Source organism: Vicugna pacos, unplaced genomic scaffold (assembly GCF_048564905.1).
Source record: "Vicugna pacos unplaced genomic scaffold, VicPac4 scaffold_19, whole genome shotgun sequence".
In the NCBI taxonomy this organism is placed as follows: Eukaryota; Metazoa; Chordata; class Mammalia; order Artiodactyla; family Camelidae; genus Vicugna; species Vicugna pacos.
In genome coordinates, this window is record NW_027328740.1 from 69,188,276 (window position 1) to 69,212,833 (window position 24,558).

General features: G+C 40.2%; 1 protein-coding gene across 1 annotated transcript in view; it reads left to right on the top strand.

Annotated features, from left to right (window-relative positions):
- Window positions 1–24,558, top strand: part of LOC140693127 (trafficking protein particle complex subunit 9-like) — a 1,110,112-nt gene that overhangs the window by 914,911 nt on the left and 170,643 nt on the right. The gene's annotated exons all lie outside the window — the stretch shown is intronic.

The following is a 24,558-nucleotide window of genomic DNA, read 5'->3' on the forward strand; positions in this document are numbered from 1 at the left end:
TATCTTCCCCAAGTAAGAATTCAGTCTCCTTTTATACTAAAAAGGGGGGGGTTGTGGTTGGTTGTTGCATACTTCTTGCTTTATGAATTGTTTGTCCTTTGAATCCGCTGTTCTTGCAGCTGTCCATGTGGATCAAATCATGGTACCCCTGTAAAACCTCCAAAAAAACAAAGGCTATTCTCTATTATGCAACTTGCCATCTCTACAGAAGTGCAGATGAGCTAACATTTTTAAAGATCAGGGCCAGGAGAATAGGCTTTCCTGCAGATTTCAGGCTAAAGGCAACTTTCTTTTTCAAATGGTGCAGAGCTACCAAGTCTGAGCCTAGGAAACAGGGCACAGGTTTAAACTCAAAGGAACAGATTTAACATAGGGTAAAAACTGTTACATTTTATTACAATTCCGTTTCCAGCTTCATAGATAATATTAGTAAGAAATATGAGCAATTTTGTATTTTTGCTTCTTAATAACCGATAAGTGTACCAACTATATTTTGTGAGCAGGGATGCTGTGCATGCATTGGGGTGACAGCAAACTCTTGTAGGGGGTGGCCGACCCTGCAACATCTCTGATGCCCCGTGAGTGTTGGTGAGGGTCCCCGTAGCCAGGGGCTCTCTTCAGGAACCAGCATATGGGCATTGACCTCTGGAGACCTCTTTTTCGGCTGCAGGAATTTTTTCAGATATTGAGATTGAAAAATCACTCCAGCTGGGAATAATTAGGAAAAAAAAGAAAAGGAAAAGGGTTTGGAGTAGAGTAGAAGAGTAGGACTTAAGATCACGGAGCCTGAGTGCTTGGCAGCGGGGCCTCGGGAGAGAGGGGAGCAGAGGTGGGGAGGGGCCTGGCTCCGGAACCAGCTCCTGTAATTGTCCCTGCACGCAAGCCACATAGCTTTAAATTGGCCTGGGCCACCTCTCTGGGCTGGATATCACCCTGGGCAGAACCGTGGTATCTGTAAAGTAAAATGACTTCACAACTATTGCACAGAGCTGCAGGTGTAAGAGAGCCTAATCCTGTCTCAGAGTGCAGGGGACAAGCGGAAAGGAATGGCAAAATTTCCACTGACAATTGAAATTTTGTTAAATAGCCTGCTACAGTTGTTTGCATCACTTGAATGAATGCAGGCATATTTCTGTGGGCATTTATAGGTTCACTGAACCCCACCAGCCCCTCTTGCCCCCATCGGAGATGGGCTTTCTCAAGCACAGTGCCCCTCCTGCTTGGGTGGAAAACGCTGCTGGTCCTTGCCTGGGGCCGGGCTGCTGCAGGGCACTGAATCCCCGAGGCACGGCCTGTGAGACACGACAGGAACATCTCTGCTCTTGACTGGGTGCCTCCGTTTCCCCTGCAGTGTAAAAATGCCGATGACTGAGTTAGAAGCATGCTTCCAAGCTGTCCATGTCCTTGGCATCCAGAAGCAGAGCCTGGAAGCTTTCGAATTTATCCAGAATGCGGTTTACATTCACCTTCAGCAGGTGAGTGTATGTCCTTACACAAGTGGAGGAATTACTGCAGTTTTCCTGGAACTTTCTCACTACAAGTCCATTTGATTTTTCTGTGCTAGGATTCAGTATGGCCTGCTAAAAACTCTGGAGTGAGATCTTGAAACCCTGATGAAGAGCATTATTTATTTCATTTCTCTATATGATACTCTTTTACTTTTAAAATTCAGAATTTTTGGTTGTTTCAAAAATTTTTTGGGGGGGTTGGAGAATCATGTTTACTCTTACCATCTTTGCAACCTGTTGCTTTGTGCCTCTCACCTGTCTTCTGTCACTTGTGAGGCGGTTCCATTTGTGACCCTGTCCGGGTTGTTCATGTTATAAAACATAAAGCCTGTAAAAGTACAGTCCCTTTACCTCCGAAGACATTCCACAAATACTCCTTTAACCTGGGTGTGGTTTTAAGAAGACAGAATCTTTAGAACATGTCCTTGCAGGTTGCTAGTGCAAAATCCCAAAATCAATAGTCTAGCTCAACATCTAAAATCTTTCTAATTTACCTTGGAATTGTATGGATAAGTGAAGCAGTTTGCTAAGAACTCAGACCAGGTTTAGAATACAGGTTGGTGTAGCTCAGCAGGTCCTCCCAAGCTGATGCTCTGCCAGAGGGCGGGGCCGAGGGGAGAGGGCGGGTCCTGCCCTCCCTGAGGTGACAATTTCATGGCAAAGACTTTCACCTGGTGAAAAACTTGGAGTTTCTTCTAAGAAGAGTGGGTCTTAAAAGAGTCCAAAAAGCGCGGGAGTGGCACAGTCCCATTTGTCTCAAGTAGGGGAGAGCGGCTGTGGGGCCACTTAGGAGACTCGTGAGTCCAGGTGGGCAGTGTTGGTGGCTTCCACTTGAGCGGTGGGACGGTCAGTGTTTAAAAGCGAACATATTGAAGGCATGTTTAGATGGTAAAAAGGAAAGGATGAAGGCTGGCTGTGAATGCAGGATGGAGTAAGGCCCAGGTTTCTGGGTGGATTAATGAGGTAAATGATGGTCCTTCTGTGCTCTGAGGAGGGAAAGCTGCAGAGGGAGTTCTGCGGAAAACTGATGAGTTCAGCTGTGGGTAAAGTGAAAGGTTGTTAGATGTGTGGTCTGGGAGCTCAGGTGAGAGCCAGTAGTGAGTAGGGGGAGGTGAGAGGGACTTTCAAATAATTTTGTATTGTGAACATACAAATAAGTATGAGTAATGACACATTTAACACCTCTATATTCTGGATTTAAAGCCCAGTAACATTTTGCTATACTGACTGCAGAGGTTCTTAATATTTTTTAATAGAAATAAGTAGAAACAAAATAGTGGAGTTAGTGAGCATCTTAGAGTAGATGTGTGTCCTTGTATGTATTTTTATACCTCATCTGTTTATAACCATAATCTACAAAAAGTTATCTTGCTTAGCATAAGAGTTAAACACAGGGACGTGACACACATTGTTGGGGGTTGAAGCTGATCTTCTCGGGCAAATTATGGACCCTCTCTTTGCCTTAGTTGCATCGTCTGTGACTGCCCCAGGGCCCCTCATCACAGCTGATTTCCTAGAGTAGATGTTGGGAGGGAGGCTGCTGAAGGGAGTAAGAGGTGGCAACTGCTAGGGATATTGAAGAGAGACAAAAACAGATTAAAGCCGATAACCTGAGTACAAATACCCTCTAAATAGAAGGAATCCCGCAGTGTTTTGAGCCGCTTATCATAAGGGAAAGAAAATCACGTGGATCCAAAGCTCTTGAGCATATGAGTATTGTGGGTGGGAGGGTGTCATTATAAAAGTGTTGAGAAAAGGCCTCTTTGTTTTCCTTGACATTACCAGTAAGGATGGGGAGCAGAAGCGAAACCCTCTGCTTCACAGTTGAAGGTGCTGTTTTGTGCGAAACTGACCAAAGTTTGGAAACCAGTCATCAGCGATGCTGGCAAATGAAGAGGCTTCTGGATTGGGTGGGGCACTTGCTGTGACTTCCAGGTGACCTGCTGGCTGGGGGCTGTGTGGCGGGCAGTAGTTTTGCAGGGTAGCCCGGGCATAATCCCTAGCTCTGATGCTGCTGGTCTGATTAACAGACCTGGGCGCACACTGTCCTAATGGGGCAGCTCGGGATGTGGCCCTGCCGTGCTGAGAGCGAGAAGAGGGCTCCCCTGAGGAGGTGTCCCTGCGGAGAGTGGAAACGTACTCCTGCAGGGGAGGAAGAGCCTCTGAGCAGCGGGCCGGATGCACAGGCAAGACCAGCATGAGCACTGATGTTTCCGGGAGCCGGAAGTCATACAGTGGCCCAAACGGCCTTGTTCCTGAGAGACTGGAGGAAATAGATGCTGAAAAGGCAGGCTAGGGTCAGACCCTGTGGTGGGTTATGAGTGACAGGAGAGGATTGTTCAGGCAGGCATGAGACAACCCTGTGGGCGTCCCAGCTGGGGCGTCACGCCGAAGGGAAGAGCCACTTATAAGCTGTGTGACTTTGAGCAATATCACCCCACCTCTCTCTATATATATCTTCATCTGTAAAGTGACACAGTGACAAGGTCGTGTCATCAGAAGTATTAGCTTAGCTCTGATCCTCTTTGTCGACTCCTGTCAGTGCTTCCCTGCAAGGTTCTGCAACGGCTGCTTTTACCCTGAGACGGGAGGGCATAGAGGGACACTGTAATACCCGAGGGAAGGAAGGGGTTGCTTTAAAAGCAGACATGTAACAGCCTGCAGCTGCAGATCTGCAGGCAGTTTGGTTGACGGTCCTTGAGAGGACTTTGGAGGCCTTAGCGTCGTCTTAAGTCTTGTTTCCCCTTGGGGACCGGATTTGCCTTTGGGGATTGATGTTGAAGATTTGAGCTTCTGCAAAGGTGTTTTCAGAGATGTGTATATACGTAAAATATCATATAAAATAAAATGATTTATTTAACGTGTGCGAATTTGTAGCTGTTAGGAACAGCTCTGTTGGCCTGGTCTCCACGGAGGACACCAAGGGTCAGCAGAGCGTGCAGGAGGGCAGGCAGCCTGCAGTGCTTCTGCGGGGTGTTCTCCCCAGCAGGGTGCTCTGCTGAGTTGAGTCTTCTACGAGTTTTGTTGCCAGAGGAGCAGACAGCAAATTAATGAGTTCTAGAGGGATTGTATAATGACAGGAAGAAATAGGAACCCGGAGATTTTCTGGACTAAAACACGCTTTGGTTCCTGATTCAGTGTGTTCCATTACAGAATTGATGAGTTGTGTCTATTCTGGAACGTCATTGAAATAAACGTTCAGCCTATATGTTAAGGGCTTTGTTTAATTTGGCTGGAGGACTCGAGCCGGGATGACAGCCTCTCAGATCACTCTGAGGGACTGCTCCCAAGAGGTAGGGGAGGAGCTAGGATATATAGAAGCTTACAACAAAGACCAGGTAATTGGAACAATAAAATATTGCTTGTTATCTAAAGAAAACCAGATATCTCAAGTTCAAGTATTTACTGCTTTTCTATGTATGGTGAGAAGCAAACATTTGAGTCATTGAATTCATTCCTTTGGCAAGCCCCTGGCTATCTAGGGCCAGTATCCTGTCCTTTCTTACTCTGAGTCTGCTCAGAGGGCACCACTGTGAGTGGCTGAGAGGCCGGGCTGTAGGCATGTACTCGCTGGGGGTTGGCAGCAGCCGCTGATGACTCGGATTCAGCATTCTTTGTTTACTGTCATGGTTGCAGTATTTTCATGCACATTGTAGTATTTTCATTCACAGTGCTCCCACCTGGTCCTAAATTTGACCAATATTTTGAGAGAAATTTCATGACCAATTTTGTCCCACGGTGCTAGGATGGCTCATTCCTAGTTCAGGTGAAGAATCTTCTAAGTTGCCATTCAAGGTGTAAGTTTTTTTTTGTCAGGCCCTGTTGATACTAAAAGTTCTCTGGATCACCTGTCTTACTAGTCTATTATGATACAGAAAGTGTTTACCCATCTTTGCTCATTCCCATAAATAGAATCACACTATTATATTTATTTTATTCAGGGTTATAAATTTTATCTGTTTCTTCAAGATGTTTAGCCATCATCAATCTTGTGGGCCTAGTTACACATTGGGAAATGTAACAGACAACAATTTTATAAAATAGACAGGATATAAGTAATACAGCTAGTAACGTTAATAAAGTCACGAGTAAGAATTTAATAGTCGAGAAGTTGTATTTTTGGGTTAAAATTTTGCTTGTGTTTCTGAGTTTGATCCTATGAGAAAGTTCATATTTATGGTCAGGGTCAGAGCAGGTATTAATTGGCCAGTTGAAATCTCCCACCTTGTAAGATCAACAGTGGCCTAAACAGAACTATAAATTCTTTTTAGAATAACGTTTCTGAGGGCTATCTAATTAGAGCCTTGGAGTAGGGAAACCCACCAAGGTAACACAGAAGTACTAGACATAGGTAATTTATCATAAACTTAACAAGTGGAGTAGATCATAATCAAAGGTTGGAGAATTAATCAAAGTAATTGGTATACAGTCCTGGTCCGGTGTCTTGGGTCAGCTGTCTAGCTCAGATGTCGTCTTCTTCTCATCCTGGTCTGGTAGCTTTTTCTCCATTTGGGCATTGATTTAAGGTGAGCAGCACTCGATAGGCCAGTGCACTGCAGGGGATGTTTCAGATAGGAAATGAATCCGAGAATCCGTTTCCTTCAGCTTTGGTGTGTATGGTCTGGTAAAGAGTACCTGAAAAAGGGTCCTTCCATTCAGGTTGGAGACAGTTCTTTAAGTCATGCCTGTTGCAGTATGTATAATCCCCTGGCTGCAGGTCATGGGGCATTGGAACTTTACCCAAGGAAAAATTTCTGAGCTTCAGAAACAAACCTAGAGTATTCTTTTCATAATTCAATTAAACCGTACAGTAATGTGACATAACAGCAAGGAATAATCTGGGAAGTGTCTTAGTAAATATGGACCTCAATTAACAAAACTAGAATTTAATATCCACTAAAATATAATTTATTTTCTCTCTTAAATTACCCTCAGTTTTCTCAAATATAGCCAAATCAAGATTAATTTTTTACAAGTTAAGTCTGATTATTTGATCATATAGGCTTTTTTAAATTGGCTGTGTTGGAAGTTTTAATACGGAGTCTCAGGGTAGAATGTTAAGGTTTGCTAAGGCCAAGAAAGCCACGTCAAGGCTTTTCATGGGTTTCTGCCTTACAGATTTAGGTAAATTCTTTTCTCTTTAAAATCCTTAAAATATCTTTATACTCCTATATCTGTTAGGAGATGATCTCCCTAATTTGTTTGATAGAGCCACTGGGAACCTAAGTGTTTTTAGTCTCTTGAGGGATCAGATAGAGAGAAAAGATAAGTGTTCCAAGTGTGATTACATAGGTATAATTTATCAAATTGCTGTGAACCATAACTAGCTTAAGGAGAAGAGATTCTTTACGTCTGGGAAACAGGTTAAAAGCCAGTAGTATTTCAAACAATATCAAAAATTATAACCATATTCAGCAGGTTAATCAGTCCCTTGTAACTAATTCTTTTAATGAGAGTTTTCATTAGAACTTTAAAATGTCTTACCCAGTTTAGTTCAGTGCTGTAGTTTGAAATTTATTAGGAATCAGTAAATCTCCTTGAAGAGAAAGCATTTTGCAAAACCATCAGAAGAAAACAATTAACTGTCTATAAATGACAAAAATTTAAAAGCATGGTTAAACACCGTTACACTATAATCAATAAAGAAATCTGTTCACTATACCCATAATTATCACTGGTAACATTTCAGATATACCAGAATTTTAGGGAGTCCATATAATTTCTACAATATCTATATTAATAATATTGTCTCATTCAATATAACCTTAGAAGTTTTATGATTCATTTGACAATTCCATGTTATTTAAAATGCCAAATGAAACTTTATAGTTAAAAATCTCTCTTTGGGATGTTTCAGGGGCCTTCTGTAGCATCCCAAACTTAACTGGAGATTAAAAGAATTTTAATTAATTAAATTAATTTTTATTTAATTAATTAGAATTTTATATTTGGGGAGCTTTTTGAAAGATTTCAGAACACTTGATCAGATAAACATATAGATCACTGTAAAGTAGTACTAATTCATTAACAAGAAAATACGTCAAAAGTAAAGGCAGAACAGATCAGCTAAGTGGTATAAGAAGTTTTACAATCTGTTACTGAAGGAGGATTAACATTTTAAGAAAATTTTTTCCTCTTAACAGAGAGAAAAACAATTCTAATCTTGTACCAGCTTACTTCTAAGATTCATTTACGTTGCCCAATTTGTTTCTAAACTTAGCCAATTCTGACCATGTACAAAACTCTTCCCTCAGGGTTCCTTTTCCACAAGCCTTCCACAGCTTTCTATACTTATATTAGTGTGTCCCTTATTTTTCTTCTATTCAGAAGTAACCAGGTTCAGGAGAAAGTCACTATTTTTCATTAACAAAATATAATTCCATTCTTATATCTTCCTTTACGCATTTATATTACTTTCCTAGGATACTGAGATCATTCCCTTACTAATAGAGACTATTTCAGTGTGGCACCAACCATTTATTAATATTTCTATATACCTTTAGTTTCACTGTAAGAGGAAGTCAAATGTTAAGTAATTCGTATTTCAATGTTATTTTATCTGAAAATGGCATAGCTATTTAATAAAATCTTGTCATTTAACTTAATTTAGCACACCACTAGAATTTAAAGATACCAAACACTTAGAGATTATCTTAAACATACATTTTAAAAATATATTTTAAATATTTACCCAAAGCTCTCATCTCATTTGCATTTAATTTACTTAAAATTTTACCACAGCACATTACTTTTATTTTTTTTTTTGACAAATCTGCAACAGATATAACAGGATCTTATTTGACTTTCATTAAACCTAGGTACAGTAAAGGTATTATACATAATATTGATGACTTTAAAGATGTCTATATTAATTAGAACATACTTAAACTAAACAATATCAAATATTATCTTAATATTGAATATTTTCCATTTCACATGACGCTGAAAGTCAATTTGTTCAGTTGTTATTTTAAAAATACTTAATGTTTAAGCTCTTATATTTTTACGTCAATTAAGCAGAGCTCTATGACTTTGAATTTTTTTTCTTTAGCAATAGAAATATCTCACTTCTATAATGTGTACACAGGCTTATAATCAGAAAAAAGCTAGAGATCTCATAGCTTCACTTTAAAACTTACTTATAAGATAGGTATAATAATAGTTGGAGTAAGCTGAATTTGCTTGCTCAAATCATTAAGGCTTACTATTTATGAAACAGACAGTTAAAATTTCTTCACAATGTCTGAAGGACCCTTCAGAGTTCTGAGTTCTAATATGCCAAAAATTTCTTGGCCTTAAGGTTTATTTCGTTGAGCTAATTAGACTCAGTCCTAGGTCACTGTTTGTTGTATTTATATTTCTGATGTGCAAGACAAAGACACTGTCTTCCAGGTCCCCAGAGAACTGCTCTCTCACCCAGGCCGTATTTTATCTCCTTAAATGGCATTTTTGTATCAGTGAGAAGAGCTGTAAACAAAGAATTCCATGTTTTAAAACTTTAAGGCTTACTTAAATATGTCTTCCAAAACTTGCATAAGGCATTTAGTAAGATCTCTTTTCCTTGTGTTATAAGTTAAACCCAGGGTAAACCTGTATTTTTTTATTAGCCACTCAAATTAGTTTTTAGTTTTACATTATATTGGACGGCTTATGTAACTATATTGGTTTATTTTAATTTGTTCAATTAATATTTTCAGAGGGACAGATATGTGCCTAGCCTTATAATACCAAGAAGGGGAAGTGTTTTTCCTCTTAAACATATGTATCCCACAACACAAGCAAAAGTTTTGTATAAAGACCACTTAAATATACCAATTTCACAAACTTTTATCTCAATTTTATTAAATCTTATACCTTTAATTTTTATATTTATTAAGTTTAATCAATAATTCTTATTTCTAGAAGGAGTGCCAGAAACCTTTTTTTGTGTGTGTGTGCATTGTATATAATTTTATAGAAGTCTCTAGGATGCCCAAGATTCAGCCAAAGAGCTTAGGCACTTCTCAGTTTTTAATTTCATTAATTGGTCTGTTATCCCAATTATTGATCAAGTATTTCAGTCTATATATACATATATTTCAAACTGTGGTAAGTAAAATGGGCTTGTTTGAACTTTAATCTTGGGGGGGAGTAGGTGAACTCTTTGGCCCTTTTTTTTTTAACTTTACGTTGTGTAGTATCAAAACCCTGTATGTAAATCCAAAAATGTCCATTTTATTTATCTCATTCAAAATAACCATATAAAAATATTTATCCTTTTGGGATAAGCCACTTATTTTTTTTTTCGACATTTTTACAATCATTTTTCCAGTTATTCAACCTAATTAACATTAATTATTCTAAGTTTTTATTAGCATATCTAGAAACATTTATCAGAAAGGAAAACACAAACGTAGCTTTTCAAACCAGTTTTATTTTTTTAACTAAGTTCTTAGGTTAACCATTAGATATATTTTTCTACATTTAAACTTGATTTTAATAGAAACCATAAAACAACTGTTTATAATGAGATCTCTTTAAACTTTCACCAATTAAAAAGTTTTTCCAAATTAAAAAATCCATCATATGGCCGTCAATTTATATACAAATATAATATATATATAGTGATTTTAAACCAATAAGATGAAGAGGCCCTTCCACATGAGAGTCGGGGTGTTGCCTAAATAAAATTCAAAGGTTTACTCTCCAAAAGCTAAAAGCCTTTGTGGTCCAGGCTGATGCAACAAAGTTTAAGATGGCAAAATATCTGAAAATTGGTACAATCAAAGAATTGCTTAGAATCCCAATTTATTTGCGTGGCCACCATATGTACACAATACTTGAAACTTTTGTATGGTGGAGTCCAAGGTTTCCTTTAAAAAATAAACTAAACATACATATACATACATACACACACTTAAAACACCCAGAGAAAGATAAAACATTTACATTTCAAGGACACAGGAAGAAAAATCCAAGTTACCCCTAAAGGGGATTTTGTTTTTATAAGTTCAGAATTCCAAAAAATGTTTTTATCAGGCCTGGTTAGTTATTTTCAGAGTGAGTTTTTTTTTTTTCTTATTCCCAATTAATGTTGTAAATTTTGTATGTACATAAACCTGGCTGGGGTAATAGTTGGAGACTGGCAATCTGTCATTTCTTTTTCTTTTCTTTTCTGTTCTTTATTTTTTTTTTTTGAAAGTTCTATTCCCCATTGTAAGGTCGGGTTCTCAGAATAAATTTGCTAGTAAGATTTCCCACAGGGACAACTCTGTGTCATGAAGTCTTTGTGTCTACCACTCCTGGAAGATTCTCTGTCACCCGAGAAAGCTGTTACCAGCCAGGAGGATGGTCCGAATTTTGGAGTTGAAAGTTTCCTCATAAGAGTTTTACTTTTATCCTGAAAAATTCAATGGAGGTAACCAAATTGAGGAAAATATTAGACCAGACTCTTACCTAACCACTCAGTCCTGAACCCAGTGTCTTTCAACTTGGACTCACTCAGGATGTCTCCACTGGGTGAGTATTTTCCTCATATGTTTCTACCAGCCCCACTTTGGACATATCCTCAAGGTGGATATTTCCTGTTATCTATCAACCAGGCCCCACTCAATATGTCTCCACTGGGTGGGTAATTCACCTCAGTTTCTTTCAACTGGAGGGCCACGTACCTGGATACACCGCCAGATAAAACTTAGGATCATCAACCAATATGTGAGATCCGAGAACCTAGAGAGACTCACCCAAATTCATCTGGACCCCCCGAGGAGGTGGATGGGCACAAAGGGCCACTGCTGGTACCAAGGCTCCGGTTACTTGGAGAGTTCAGGTGGAGAGAAATCTGCTGTGGTGCTTCATGGTGTCCAAAACTGTTGACTGAAATACATGTGCAGCCTAAAAGTTAAGAGTTATGTTTCATTTGGCGGGAGGACTCGAGCCAGGATGACAGCCTGTCAGAACTCTCTGAGGGACTGCTCCCAAGAGGTTGAGGCAGAGCTAGGATATATAGGAGCTTTACAACAAAGACCAGGTTGTTGGAACAATAAAAGATTGCTTGTTATCTAAAGAAAGCCAGGTATCTCAAGTTCAAGAATTTAGTACTTTTGTATGTGTGAGAGGAAGCAAATATTTGGACTCACTGAATTCATTTTTTAGACAAGCACCTAGCTATCTCGGGCCAGTAGCCTGTCCTTTCTTATTCTGAGTCTGCTCAGATGACACCATTGTGAGTTGCTGTAGCAGCTGAGCTGCAGGCCTGTCCTAGCTGGGGGGTGGCGGCAGCCTTTAATGACTTGGTATCAGTATTCTTTGTTTACTGTCATGGTTGCAGTATTCTCATTCACATTGTAGTATTTTCGTTCACAGACTGATTATGGATAATCTGCAACCTTGGAAAGCAACCGAGATGGAATTACTGCAGGTACCTTCTGCTTTAATAAGCCGTGTGCAAACATAAACAGGGAGGAAGCATACACTTGGTTTTGGAGGTGTAGGAAAGGGATCCTGCACATTGCAGGAGAACGCAATGCAGAATTCCTTAAGTCCACCTTTCTTTACTGTAGTGGTTTCTGAGAACAGTTTATGGTAATTAACCAACATTGACAAACTGCACAAATTGCATTTAAGAGCTGGCCGGCTGAAACTTGTGTATTGGAGAGGTGGAATTCAAAGGCAAGTGGTCAGGTGGATTGGAGAGAGATGGAGCCAAGGCCTGGGCCCAGATTCCGGTTTAAATTGCCATTTCTTCACCATAGGGCCTTGGAATAGAATTCAAAATCTCTTAACCTGTTGGTGAATCTGTGAAATGGGCATAATATTCGTTTCACCCTGGGATTGTTGTAAGATCTAAAGAGTATTATAGCACACATGAAGCACTTAACCCACTGGCACTTAGCAGTGTTCACTGTGTGGGGCCGCCCCGCTTAGCATGTGTCAGAGCTGTAAAGGCAGCATTTGTCTGTTGAGGATGCACTTGCAGCCCCTTGGCTAGGTTATGAATTTGGTGATTTCCTATAATCCTTGTAATTCTATGTGCCATGGACAGTTATTTTCATGGACAGATGAGGAATCTCATGGTAAAAAGACTGTATAATTTGCCCAAAATCAGACCATAATTTTGGGTGCAGAGGCCTCGGTTCAGCATGGGCCCCTGGGCCTTCTGCCCTCTCTGTTCAGCACCAGAGCCAGATATGGAGTCGGCTGTTTCCCTGCCCAGAATATCCGGCAGGCCGCAAGACACATCTGGCCCTGTGCTGCTTGAGCAAAAACTCCGAAGGAGAGACAGTTACAAAAGGGATAAACATAAAAACAGACGACAGCAAATTGTGATCAGCTCTGAGAAGGAAAGGAACATGTCTCGCCGTGCAGAGCTGGGAGCTTTCCCGTCTGGGCTGCTCTGGGGGTGTTCATCTCAGCTAAACAAGTTCTGCTGCTGCACCAAGGCAGGAAGGCAGGGCGCGTGTGGCCAGGTAGACAGGGCCTCGTTGATCTTACTCATTCCCCATTAAGCGACAGTTGTCTCGGGCACTTAACTAATAAACAGATGTTGGCCATAATCATCACGCACTTTGCTTGGTAGTTTTATTGGCCCCAGCATTGAGATGAGGTCATTGAAGCTGGGGAGTTTGCTGCATGCCCGTGATTACCTTGCAAATACCCCAACTGTTCTTTCAATCTAGACTGGTGTGGCTGTCATGTCCCAGCCCTGTGAATGGCATCGTGTAGCTTCTCCCAAGTGGCCCAAATGACTGACATTGATATGCTTAATTCGTTGGAAATAGTATGTGACAATAATAGAAAAAGGTAGTAAGAAATTGTTTGGAAAACTGGAAAAAACCTTTTCTTCCCCAGCTGGGGGAGCGTAACCTGTATCACTCACCCTACTCACTGCCTGTCACCTCCTCCCCGCCGACTCCGTGTTCATAAGCCACACTGAGTCTTGGGAGAACATTTTGCCTCATGACACTTTTGACTAGGACCTGCAAATTCTTTGTCCCTGGTTAACTCTCTCTTCAAAGCCATTCAACTTTTTTGCAGGCTCCTCCACTCAGATGTAAGAATAGCCTCTTTAAACTTCTTGATGCAGCTCCTTAATGAAGATCTTGTGATGGAAACCTAGCCAAAACTGGGATGTATGCATATAGTGACTGCAAACTCAGCACTTTGTTAGTTCATAATCAGAGGGGTGAGTGACTCAGGAAATGCTTTTTTAAGGTAACAAGGGGAAAGTGAAAGGACGCTTGCTGTGTGAGAAAGAAACATCTCAATCACAGCCAGTAAGGCACCTGTGTTCAGGATGGGGTGTGGCGAGTGCAGAGTTCTCACAAAGAAAATAGTGGTGTGATGGGAGCGAGGACAGTTGGGTACTTTATTGGGGAGGAAAAAAAGTGGGCTGAACATTTCCTTGTTGAACAAGAGGATTGTGACATGATGTGCTTGTATTTTGGAGAGAGGGGTTTTGTGGGGACAAGCCTAGGAGTACGCTGTATGTCTGGGGAGTCAGCACAACAGAGAAACACAGAGAACCGGGCAGACCCCAAGACCCATGCTGGGGGAGAGACTGCCCACCAATTGGAGCCCTGGAGGCTGCTTCTGTCCCTTAGCTGTGGCCTCAGACCTCCCTTCACAGCCCAGTCCTGTTGATACAAGAATAAAAAACGTTGGGCATGAGAAGGGCTGTGTCCCAGGCTTTCATTGAGCCCCTGGGATGTGCCCCACCAGATTTTGTTCCTTAACTTCATGCAGTAAAGAATTCAAGAGCAAGCCAGTGTTGAGTAAAGGTAGATTTATTCAGAGAGATACATTGATAGGCAAGAGAAACTTCACGAGGTGTGGGGGTTTGATGCTCATATTAGAAGTAGGTACACACTCCACACATTGTGGGCCTTCCCCAAAGAGGGAGAGAGAGTGGTGACCGCGAGGTGGCGCTGTGTTGCTTGTTTTCTTGGGCTTGGTGGTTTCATATGCTAATAAGTAGAAGGACCAGCCTTAGGGCAAGGGGCTAGGATTCCCAGGGAGTTGGCCATTTCCCACCCTTTGACCTTTTGTGGCTAGCATTGGGACTGCCATGTTGCCTGGGGCATGTTATTCACCAAGTTACTATTACAATGGATGTTTACCGAAGCTCAAGATCTGCTAGAAGTTAAATCTCTTCATCCTGAGCCTCAAGGCCTATTGGGGTTTGAATCCTTTAACATTTTGATGTTAATTGCTGTGGCCTTCCTTGAATGGCTGTGCTCTTCCCCCTTCCATCCTGTCTCACTGTGATGACACAGAGACAGCAAAGGTCGGGCCCTACCTGTGCTCCTGCATTTAAAGGTGGGAGGTGTGAGGTGGGCTTATGATGACCCTGAATGGTAAGAAAAATGTTTCAGATTTTCCTACGTGAGACATGGGGACCTGACAGCAACCTCCGCAGATTTATCTCACGGGCATTATCGCTTGTGTTGTTATAGAAACAACAGGCAAGCCAAGAAACAAGTATAACTCACAAGGTTGTAGTACTGAGATTTATTTCGCTGGCACGCTCAGAGGGGCTTCATTTCCAAAGCTCTGAGCACCTCCAAGACGTGCACATGAGGTTTTATAGGGTTAATTACAAGTATGGGGCTATTAGCCAATAAGGCTCAAACAACAAAAAGCAAGGAATCAGTACACTGAAGCTTATCAATTTGGAACAGATCCCGTTACTGACAATTGTTGTCCTTGGATTTACGTGTTAGCTTATTAGCCCATTAAACTGACACTAAACTTCAGGTTTACCAGGTAGCTCAGCAAAACTTAGATCAGTAAACCGACACTTATCACACTTAGATTTGTGACTTAGCTTGTTAGCCCAGCTGGGGTTTTCCTTCACAGTGTCACTTATATTTTTTATTTTTCTTTTTATCTTTTTTTAAGTATTTAACCCAAATTTAATATCAGGGTTCTTTGGGAAAGAAATTTCTCTTTATCTTTTCTTTGGGGTTCTTTTGGGGGGGAGGTAATTAGATGTATTTATCTGTTAGTGGAGGCCCTGGGGCTTGAACCCAGGACCCCGTGCACGCTAAGCACATGCTCTACCACCGGCCCCTTCATCATTTTCTTTTTGCTTTAGCTGCCAAGAATCTTACAGCTGAATTTGTAGTCGGCCTTTAACACTTGCCCTGACTTCATGGAATCCATTTTTATGAGTTTATCTCCCCCTGGTTTCATTTAAGTATTGAATCTCCATTTTCTCTTCACTCTCCGTTTTGCATTTTTGTTGTTATGGTTGTTAAGCTGTGTTTAACAGAATTGTTTAAATTCTCTTTTAGCAAGAGGCTGAATGTAAATAAATATGTAAGCAAACAGCACAATTAAATGCTTTTATACATTCTGAGCTGTTTAGTAGTAACTTAAAAACCGAATTGAATATTAAAGTGATAGCATTTTAAAAATATTTTTTAATTTTTCATAAAAATATAGCTGATTTAAAATATGATATTAGTTTCAGGTGTACAATAGATGCTCCATTTATAGTTACTGTAAAACATTGTCTGTATTCCCTGTGTTGTAAGATACATCCCTCTAGCGTGTTTACATTACATGTTGCAGTTTGTATAAGAAAGTTGGGTAACGCAGAGTCTGGAACGTGGCTGTGTATTACTCAGGTTCACGCTCACCCTGCCTGTCAGAGCTCAGGCCTTCACTCCTTTCTGCAGGGGAGCGAGTGGAGGCAGCTCTCATCAGCGCTGGCACTACCCTCTGAGTGGCAGTGACAGCAGTGACTGTGTGTGGACGTGTAAATTGTTTTTCCAAGAGCTTTATATGCGTTTCTGCATTTAATAATTAAAGCCCTCCTGTGAGGAAGCGTTTTTAATGCATAATATATTTTATTTTGATATTGATAGATTTCAAACCTCTGGAAAATTTACAGTAGTACAATAAACGCTTAGATACAGTTCACCTTATAGGGCACTATTTGGCTTTCTGTGTCTGGCTTATTTTAGCATAAAATTTCAAGGTTCTTCCATATTGTAGCCTGAATCAGTACTTATACTTTTTGTTTGATAATATCCTTTTCCATTTTTTTTGGTTTTAGTTTATTTAAAAATATTTTCATTGAAGTCTAGTCAGTTTATAATGTTGTGTCAGTTCCTTGTCTACAGCACAAGACTTCAGTTAAAAAGGAACATACCTGCATTCATTTTCATATTGTTTTTAAACATAAGTTACTATTAGATATTAAATATATTCTCCTGTGCTATACAGTATAAACTTGCTGTTTATTCTTTACATACTCAGTAACTGCAAATCTTGAACTCCCAATTTATTCCTTCCCCCACCCTCCCCCCTCTGGTAACCACAGTTTGTTTTCTGTGACTCTGTGTCTGTTTCTGTTCTGTAGATAAGTTTATTTTTTTGTTCCTTTCTTTTTTTTTTTTTAGATTCCACATGTCAGCAATCTCATGTGGTATTTTCCTTTCTCTTTCTGGCTTACTTCACTTAGAATGACATTCTCCATGTCCATTGATGTTGCTGCAAATGGCATTATTTTATTATTATTTTATGGCTGAATAGTAGTCTATTGGACAAATATGCTACAACCTCTTTATCCAGCCATCTGTCAGTGGACATTTCGGTTGTTTCCATGTCTTGCTATTGTAAATAGTGCTGCTGTGAACATTGGGGTGTAGGTGTCTTTTTTAATTAGGGTTCCTTCTGGATATATGCCCAGGAGTGGGATTGCTGGGTCATCTGGGAGGTCAAGGTTTTGTCTTTTGATGAACCTCTATACATTTTTCCACAATGGCTCCACCAAACTGCATTCCCACCACAGTGTAGGAGGGTTCCCAATTCTCCGCAGCCTCTCCAGTATTTATTGTCTGTGAACTTCTCAATGATGGCTATTCTGACTGGTGAGAGGTGATATTTGATTGCAGTTTTGATTTGCATTTCTCTGATAATGATATTGAACATTTTTTCATGTGCCTACTGGCCATTTGTGCGTCTTCATTGGAGAAATGTTTCTTTAGGACTTCTGCCATTTTTTGAATTGAATTGTTTGTTTTTCTTTCTTATTAAGTGTAAAAGCTGTTTACATATTCTGGGAATTAAGCCCCTAGCAGTTTCATTTATTGCAAATATTTTCTCCCATTCCATAGGTTGGTTGTCTTTTTGTTTTGCTTACTGTTTCCTTAGCTGTGCAAAAGTTTGTAAGTTTAATTAGATCCCTCTTGTATATTTTTGGTTGTTTTTCTATTGCTTGAGTAGACTGCTCTAGGAAAACATTGCTGAGATGTATGTCACATGTTTTGCCTATGGTTGCTTCTAAGAGGTTTATAGTGTCTTGTCTATATGTTTAATTCTTTAACACATTTTGAATTCATTTTTGTGTATGCTGTGAGGGAGTAGTCTAACTTCATTGATTTACATACAGCTGTGCAGTTTTCCCTGCACCATTTGCTGAAGAGGCTGTCTTTACTCCATTGTATGTTCTCACCTCCTTTGTCAAAGTTTCAATGACCAAAAGTTTGTGGGCCTATTCTTGGTAAATGTGTTTATCCGTTCATTGATGGATGGATATTGTTAGTAACTTTTGGCTACTCTGAATGATACTGCTATGAATATTGTTGTGAAATTTTTATGAGAATATGTTTTCATTCTGTTGGCTGTACAGTTGGCCCTCCATATCTGTAGTTTCCACTACATGGATCCAGATGGCTGATTGTAAAGGGACTCGAACATCCTTGGATTATGGTATCCAGGGTGTGGGGTTCCTGAAACCAACCCCCCAAGGGTATTGAGGGATGACTCTACATATAGGAGTGGAATTGCTGAGCCGTATAACTCTAAGCTTTTGAGGAAATACCAGGCTTCTCCAAAGAAGTTGCACAATTGTCCCTTTCCCCTGGCCGCATATGAGGTTTCTCTGCCTCCTGAACGACATTTGTTATTGTCCGTGATTTGGTAATAACCATCCTAGTGGGTGTAAAATGAGATCTCATTTTGATTTTGATTTGTCTAGTGATGTTGAGCATCTTTTCATATGCTTATTGGCCATTTGTATATGTATCTAAATTCGTGGTAAATTTAAAAATTGGGTCTGTTTTATTGTATTGTTCAGTTGTAAGAATTCGTTATATATCCTGGATGCTACTCTCTTATTAGATACATGTTTTGCAAAATTGTTCTTCTATTCTGCACATTGTCTTTCACTATATTTTTTTAAACATTAAAACAATTTCTTTACAGGGGAGGTAGTTAGATGTACTGATTTATTTTATTTTTCTTGCTAAGCAAGCACTCTCTGACTTGAGATACCCATTTCCCCTGTCATTTCACTTTCTTGATGATGTCCTTTGTAAGAAAAGGGTTTTAATTTTGATGAAGTCCAGTTTATCTGCTTTTTTCTTCTATCACTTGTGCTCTTTGTATTGTATCCAGGAAACCAAAGCCTATCCTAGGACCACAAAGATTTATACTGTGTCTTCTTTTAGAAAGTTTATAGGTTTAATTTTTACATTTCTGTCTGTGATCTACTTTGTTTTAATTTTTATTTGTTATATAAAATATGGGTGTTCAGATTCCAGATTGATTCTTTTGCCTGCAGACACCCAGCTGTCCCTGCACAATTTGTTGAATAGACTATTCTTTCAATGGGGTGTTTTTGGCCCCCTAGTGGAAAACTGTCTGTAAATGTAAGTTTTTCCCCGTGGGTTTTTATTGTGTCTCATAGATTTATTTATCCAAACTTATGCCAGCAACATACTGACTTATTACTATAGCATTTTACTACCTTTTAAAGTGAGTCCTCCAACTTTACTCTTCTTTTGCAAGGTTGTTTTGGCTATCCTGGGCCCCTTGCACGTCCATATTAATTTTGGGATCAGTTTTTCAATTTTTGCAAAGAAGTCAGCTGGAATTTTGATAGGGATTCCACTGTATATGTAGATCATTTTGAGGGGTCTTAATATTTTTAATAATACTGTCTATCATTCCATGGAAATGGGATGTCTTCCATATATGTAGATCTTTTAAAATTTATTTTGGTGATACTTCAAAAAGTTCAATGTACAAATCTTGTAAATTTTTGTTAAATGTATCTCTCATTTTATTTTTAATGCTGCTGTAATTGGAAATGCTGAGTTTCTTATGGGTGGGACTATATATCAATCTTCTTATTTCTAGAATTCCTTAACAGCAATTACCCTAGTTATATATTTGCTACTTAAATCTATCCACAACAATTCCCCACCCCGTGTTATAAGAAACCAAGACCCAAGTTAAGCTACCTGAACACCTATGTGGAAATGTGAAATGAGACCCTTGGGTGGGGCTTTGTGCAGATGATACTGGAGCTTATTCAGGATGGCTTCATCGTAATTTCTTTTAAACAACCCTTTCGGTGTATTTAGTCAGATACATTAAGAACATGCCCTTTTGATGTGCGGAGTAGCTAAGACTATGATTTTCAAATAATTTCTAATGAGAGTGTTGTTCTTGAAACCTAATTTGCATCAATCTTTGAAGATTTATGTTTCAGGGGCTTTGACTAAAGAACACCTGTCTTTAATCAATAACGACAACTAAATGCTCAAGCAACATGTAAGAGCTTGAGCAAACTGCCCCTACCCCATAGTGCTGGGTGACTGCAGCTGCAACTGGAGTCAGCGCTTACCTATCGCAGTACGCTTGTGCTGATCTGCTCAAAGTGGTTCGTCCAACAGTTTGTCAGTAGTCTGTTGGACAAAGTCATTAAAAATTGATTGAAGGTTGCTGGAATGCAATATAATCTTATTAATATTAATTAAGCACATATTGAGTGCTTATTGTATGATGGAATTGTCCCTCAGCCTCACATGAATATTATTTCTCATAAAACCTCACATATTTCCTTGTTAATCTCACTTTACAGATAAGGAGACAGACAATTAGGTCTTCTCTCTTTTGGGGGAGCTCATTATCAATGATGGGAAGTTATAAGGAAAAAGATATTGATTCATCATGAGAAAACATTTTTCTGAGGGTCAGCAAAGAAGAAGATGAACACTGAAGAAGGTGATCATTGTTCAAGTGAGACAAGCCCTGGGTTGTGCGGAGTCTGCATCCCTGTCCTAGAGAAGGCACGTGTAGAGCTGCGTACTGGGTGAGGCGGCGCGGCCGCGCAGGGAACGCGGATGCTGGGCCATTGGGCTGTGCTCAGGCCCGGTGGGGCTTTCTCCTAAGGGCAGTGGACCATCATTGACAGATTTTATGTTGGAGAGTGGGGTGCTCTCGTAGTTCACTTTTGTCTTGTAGAATGCTTGGAAACATTTAGAAGGCTTGGCAGGAGGTGATGTGATGAGTCAGAGTAGGGTGGCTGCGAGGTGTAGCAGTGTTCAATTTTCAAGTGGTTTTCAGGCCCAGGCTTGTGGCTCAGTAGCCGTGTCAGTTTGAATGACGCACTCAAGGAAGTGAAACAATTTATCTAATCAATTGAAGCAGTGATGTACCCAATTCCCAGGACTGTTGTGGAGATCCAGTGAGATAACGTTTGCAGTGTGCAGCATGGTCCCAGCACAGAGTCAGTGCTGAGTGAGTGACAGTGAGTATCTGGTAGGTCAGGTGTGGGTGGTGGGACTCGGTGTCTGAGGATATCTGGGCCCTGAAGGAGGGGTCCATTCACATCTGTGAGTGATGGGTCTGAGTTGGGAGAGGCACGGAGAACTTAGCCCCGGACCAGAGGCCCTGGGCAGGACGGCTATTGGAGGAGCACCGTGAAGTCAGCTCTTTGCAGGTGGAGTTGGAGGTGCCCTTGTCACATCTAAGTGCAGTGTCACGAGCTGAAAGAGGAGGTCTGGGCCAAGGCTGTGCATTTTCGAATAATGTCAACTCCTGAGGACACCGAAGTATTGATCACTGAACGGAAGTCATACTTTACAGGACAAATGAATAGTAGTATCACCTCTGTCATCAAAGCTCACGTCTATTTATTCATCACTCAGTTTGCTAATTGGGTACTTACAGAGCTCACTTCACCGTCCTCCCGTGGGCTCAGGCTCCACAGAAAAGAGCTGGTGTGTCTTCCTCTTTTCCAGAAGAAGACACATTTAGCTTGTAGCCTTCTGTACCTCGCCAGACTTAGGATATTAGTTTGTTGGTTTAATTGTATTTTCTGTTGGCCATGTCCTGACAGGAGAGAAATTTTACCTCATGGTCATGTTTCAATTAGCTGTTACTGAGAATTGCTGATCTGATACATAGTGTATGTATTATATTAACTTTGTAGAGTAGTTATCATTTTTCTGTCTTTGCCCTTTAATTTTGATTGCCCCTTCAGTGTTCTATCCTTTTTGGGGCCTTATTATTTTTTAATTAAAAAATGTCTGTTAACAGTTAAGAAAACAAAAACAAAGAAAAAATGCACATGGGAGCTAAATTTAGAAAATGTCTAGTGTGTTTTCTTTCTCGGCAATGGAGGGTTCTAGAAACTCGTGAAAACTTTCATTACACAAGTTCCTTAAAATGCTGATTAAGAAATAAAACCTTCCTTCCTCATCTTTCAAGCTGCACAACAAAGTGTCAAGAAAGTGAGGGGAAATTCTCAGAAGCCAAGACAAATGAGAAAGCAGGGTTTCTGGGAGATATGCGAGCCTTAGAATCCCTGGGGTGCTGGTTCGATCCTGAACTGATTTTCAGTTGCCTTGACAGGAGGGCAGGATGTGAGCCCCAGGCCTCTGACACTAGGAGTTGGATGGGGGATCATATTATGGGCCAAGCCCATCCTGAGGATCTTGGTTTACTAAAGGGTGAAATAGGAAAAAAAAAATTCCTCAAGGCAAGAAAATAAGGAAAGTCAATTTTGTTGGAAGAGGGGAAAAATAACAAATCCAAAGTAAGGATATAGTTTAAAGTTGTTCTGGCATGAGAGTGACCACAAACACCTGGCAGAAAAGCACAGCTACTCCTTGATTGATAAGTTGTGTTTTGAATGAATCAGTGAACAGCCATTCTGAAAAAGGCCTCCAGAGTCTTGTGGATCAAGATACTGGACAGCAAACACCTCCCTTCCAAGGTCTCATTCAAATAACCAGAAAGGTTTTAAAGGAAAGAAGCCATGATCATAGTTCTATTTATTAACATTTCTATATGCTAAGAATTCAGAGGTGACTATGTAGTTGTCTCCTCTATTATGGACCTTACTTTCTCTTTGGGGAGACAAAATGACATAGTTGGTAATCTTGGTGGAGGGAGGTGTTAGTCTGTTGCACTTAGCCATGAGAGGAGATTAAGAAAACAGTGAAGGGTGGGTGAAATTTTTAGCTGAGGACAGTCTTGTTCACTTGGCTTTTAATTGCAGGCTCAATGAGCTGTCACTGGAGGGACTAGATCTTACAGAGGATGGACTTAGCTCAGGCCTCATTGGAATGGACAAATGAACCTGGAGAAAGACAGTCAAATCTGTGCAGACATTAAAGTTCACTTGAACGTGCTGCATCCCTGAGCCAAAGATAGGACAAATATGCAGCAATTCTTGAGGACAGAAGAGTGGTTTTTAAGGTTCTCCAAGAATGAATCCCATGGAACCGAGATGGCCAGTTGTCAAACTGAGACTTTGTTCTTTGGACGGTGTACCCAGCAAGGGTATTGGCCTTTTATATGTTTCCATTTGTCTTTAATACATGTCTGTTGATGAGGACATGGGCACAAATGTTTGACACCTTGTCGAGGCGATTTTGGATACCTGAATAGAAGCACGGGCACAGTTGCGGCTGCTTCATATATCTTGCAGCCCGTCCCTTTCCCCGGCTCCGTGATCACGGCAGAGTGGTTCCTTGTTGACCTGTCCGTTTCCTCTGTGACATCATAACCCATGAAAAGACCGGAGCATATTAACTTGGCTTTGTTAAAGTCAAAGAAACAGATCAAATATGGAGTCAGATTTGTTCTTTCCTATTTCAGTAGTACCATGGAGATGGCAGTTTGGGCAGCTTTTTGTAGTGTCCTGGAGGCTTTCTCTCTCAGCTTCTGGGCGCCTCTATTGAAAACCCTTCATTGCTGTCTGGCCTGCTGGTAATGCACACTGCCTGTTTTGCCCTGAAGATGTGTTCTGTTTATAAACTCATCTCTACTCCTTGGAAAACAACTCAAGAAAAACTCAGTTGGTTTTCCACCAGCCATGGGCAGGGGTGAGGTATACCATGTTATTATTTCATAAAATAATAGTAATAATAGTAATAGTAATAGTACTAGAAATAATAATAGTATTATAATAATAATAATAATATAAAAGAAGTCTTAAAACAGGACTGAGCACACTGGAGAGAGTCAATAAATGCTTTCTGGCTTAAATCAAAAGTGATGACTTAGTGATTCCATGGCTGCTGTATTTGCTAAGCTAGTTACTCCTTTGCTCCATTACACATTATTTTAACTGAAAAAGAAATGCAAGCAAATGGTTAAAAAAAAAACTCAGACAGAGCACAAAAATACACAAGTGAAAGAAGTTTTCCCTCATCCTCTGTTCTTTCAGCCCTGTCTGGAGATGCCACTGTTTACTATCTTTTGGGTGCTTTTCCAGATATGCTTTGCACATTCCCACGTATGTATGTAAATTCCTTTAAAATTTTAGTTATTTTTAACTTAAAGAGATTTAAATCCTCAAGTGGCTTCTGCCCGGGTAATGGAACAGAACAAATCTGACTCCATATTAGATCTGTTCCTTTGAATTAAACCCTATGCTCTGTCTCCTAGGCTTCATCTTGCTTGTAAAAAATTGTTGCCTAGAGCCTGAAATACACAGGAGAGCTTATTCTGAAGCTCTGACCTTTAAGGATATTTAACACTTTTTCATTCATTAAATGATAGCAAATTGCAGAATAGAAAATAACGTTTGTTTTGTTGGAGATTTACAGGGATCTGACCCACGCAGATAGCTGTAAGAACAAATGATTCTAACAAGAAGGAATTCCTACACTAAGAAGTTTGCAACAACCAAGCGCGTAGGAAAGGAGCCTGAAATGTGACTTGGGGAGATGGTTTTCCAGAACATTAGTTTGCCAACTAGGTCTACAGAAACTTGCTATTCCAAGCCCCAACATCTGGTTTCCAAACTTATTGGCCTGTCCTG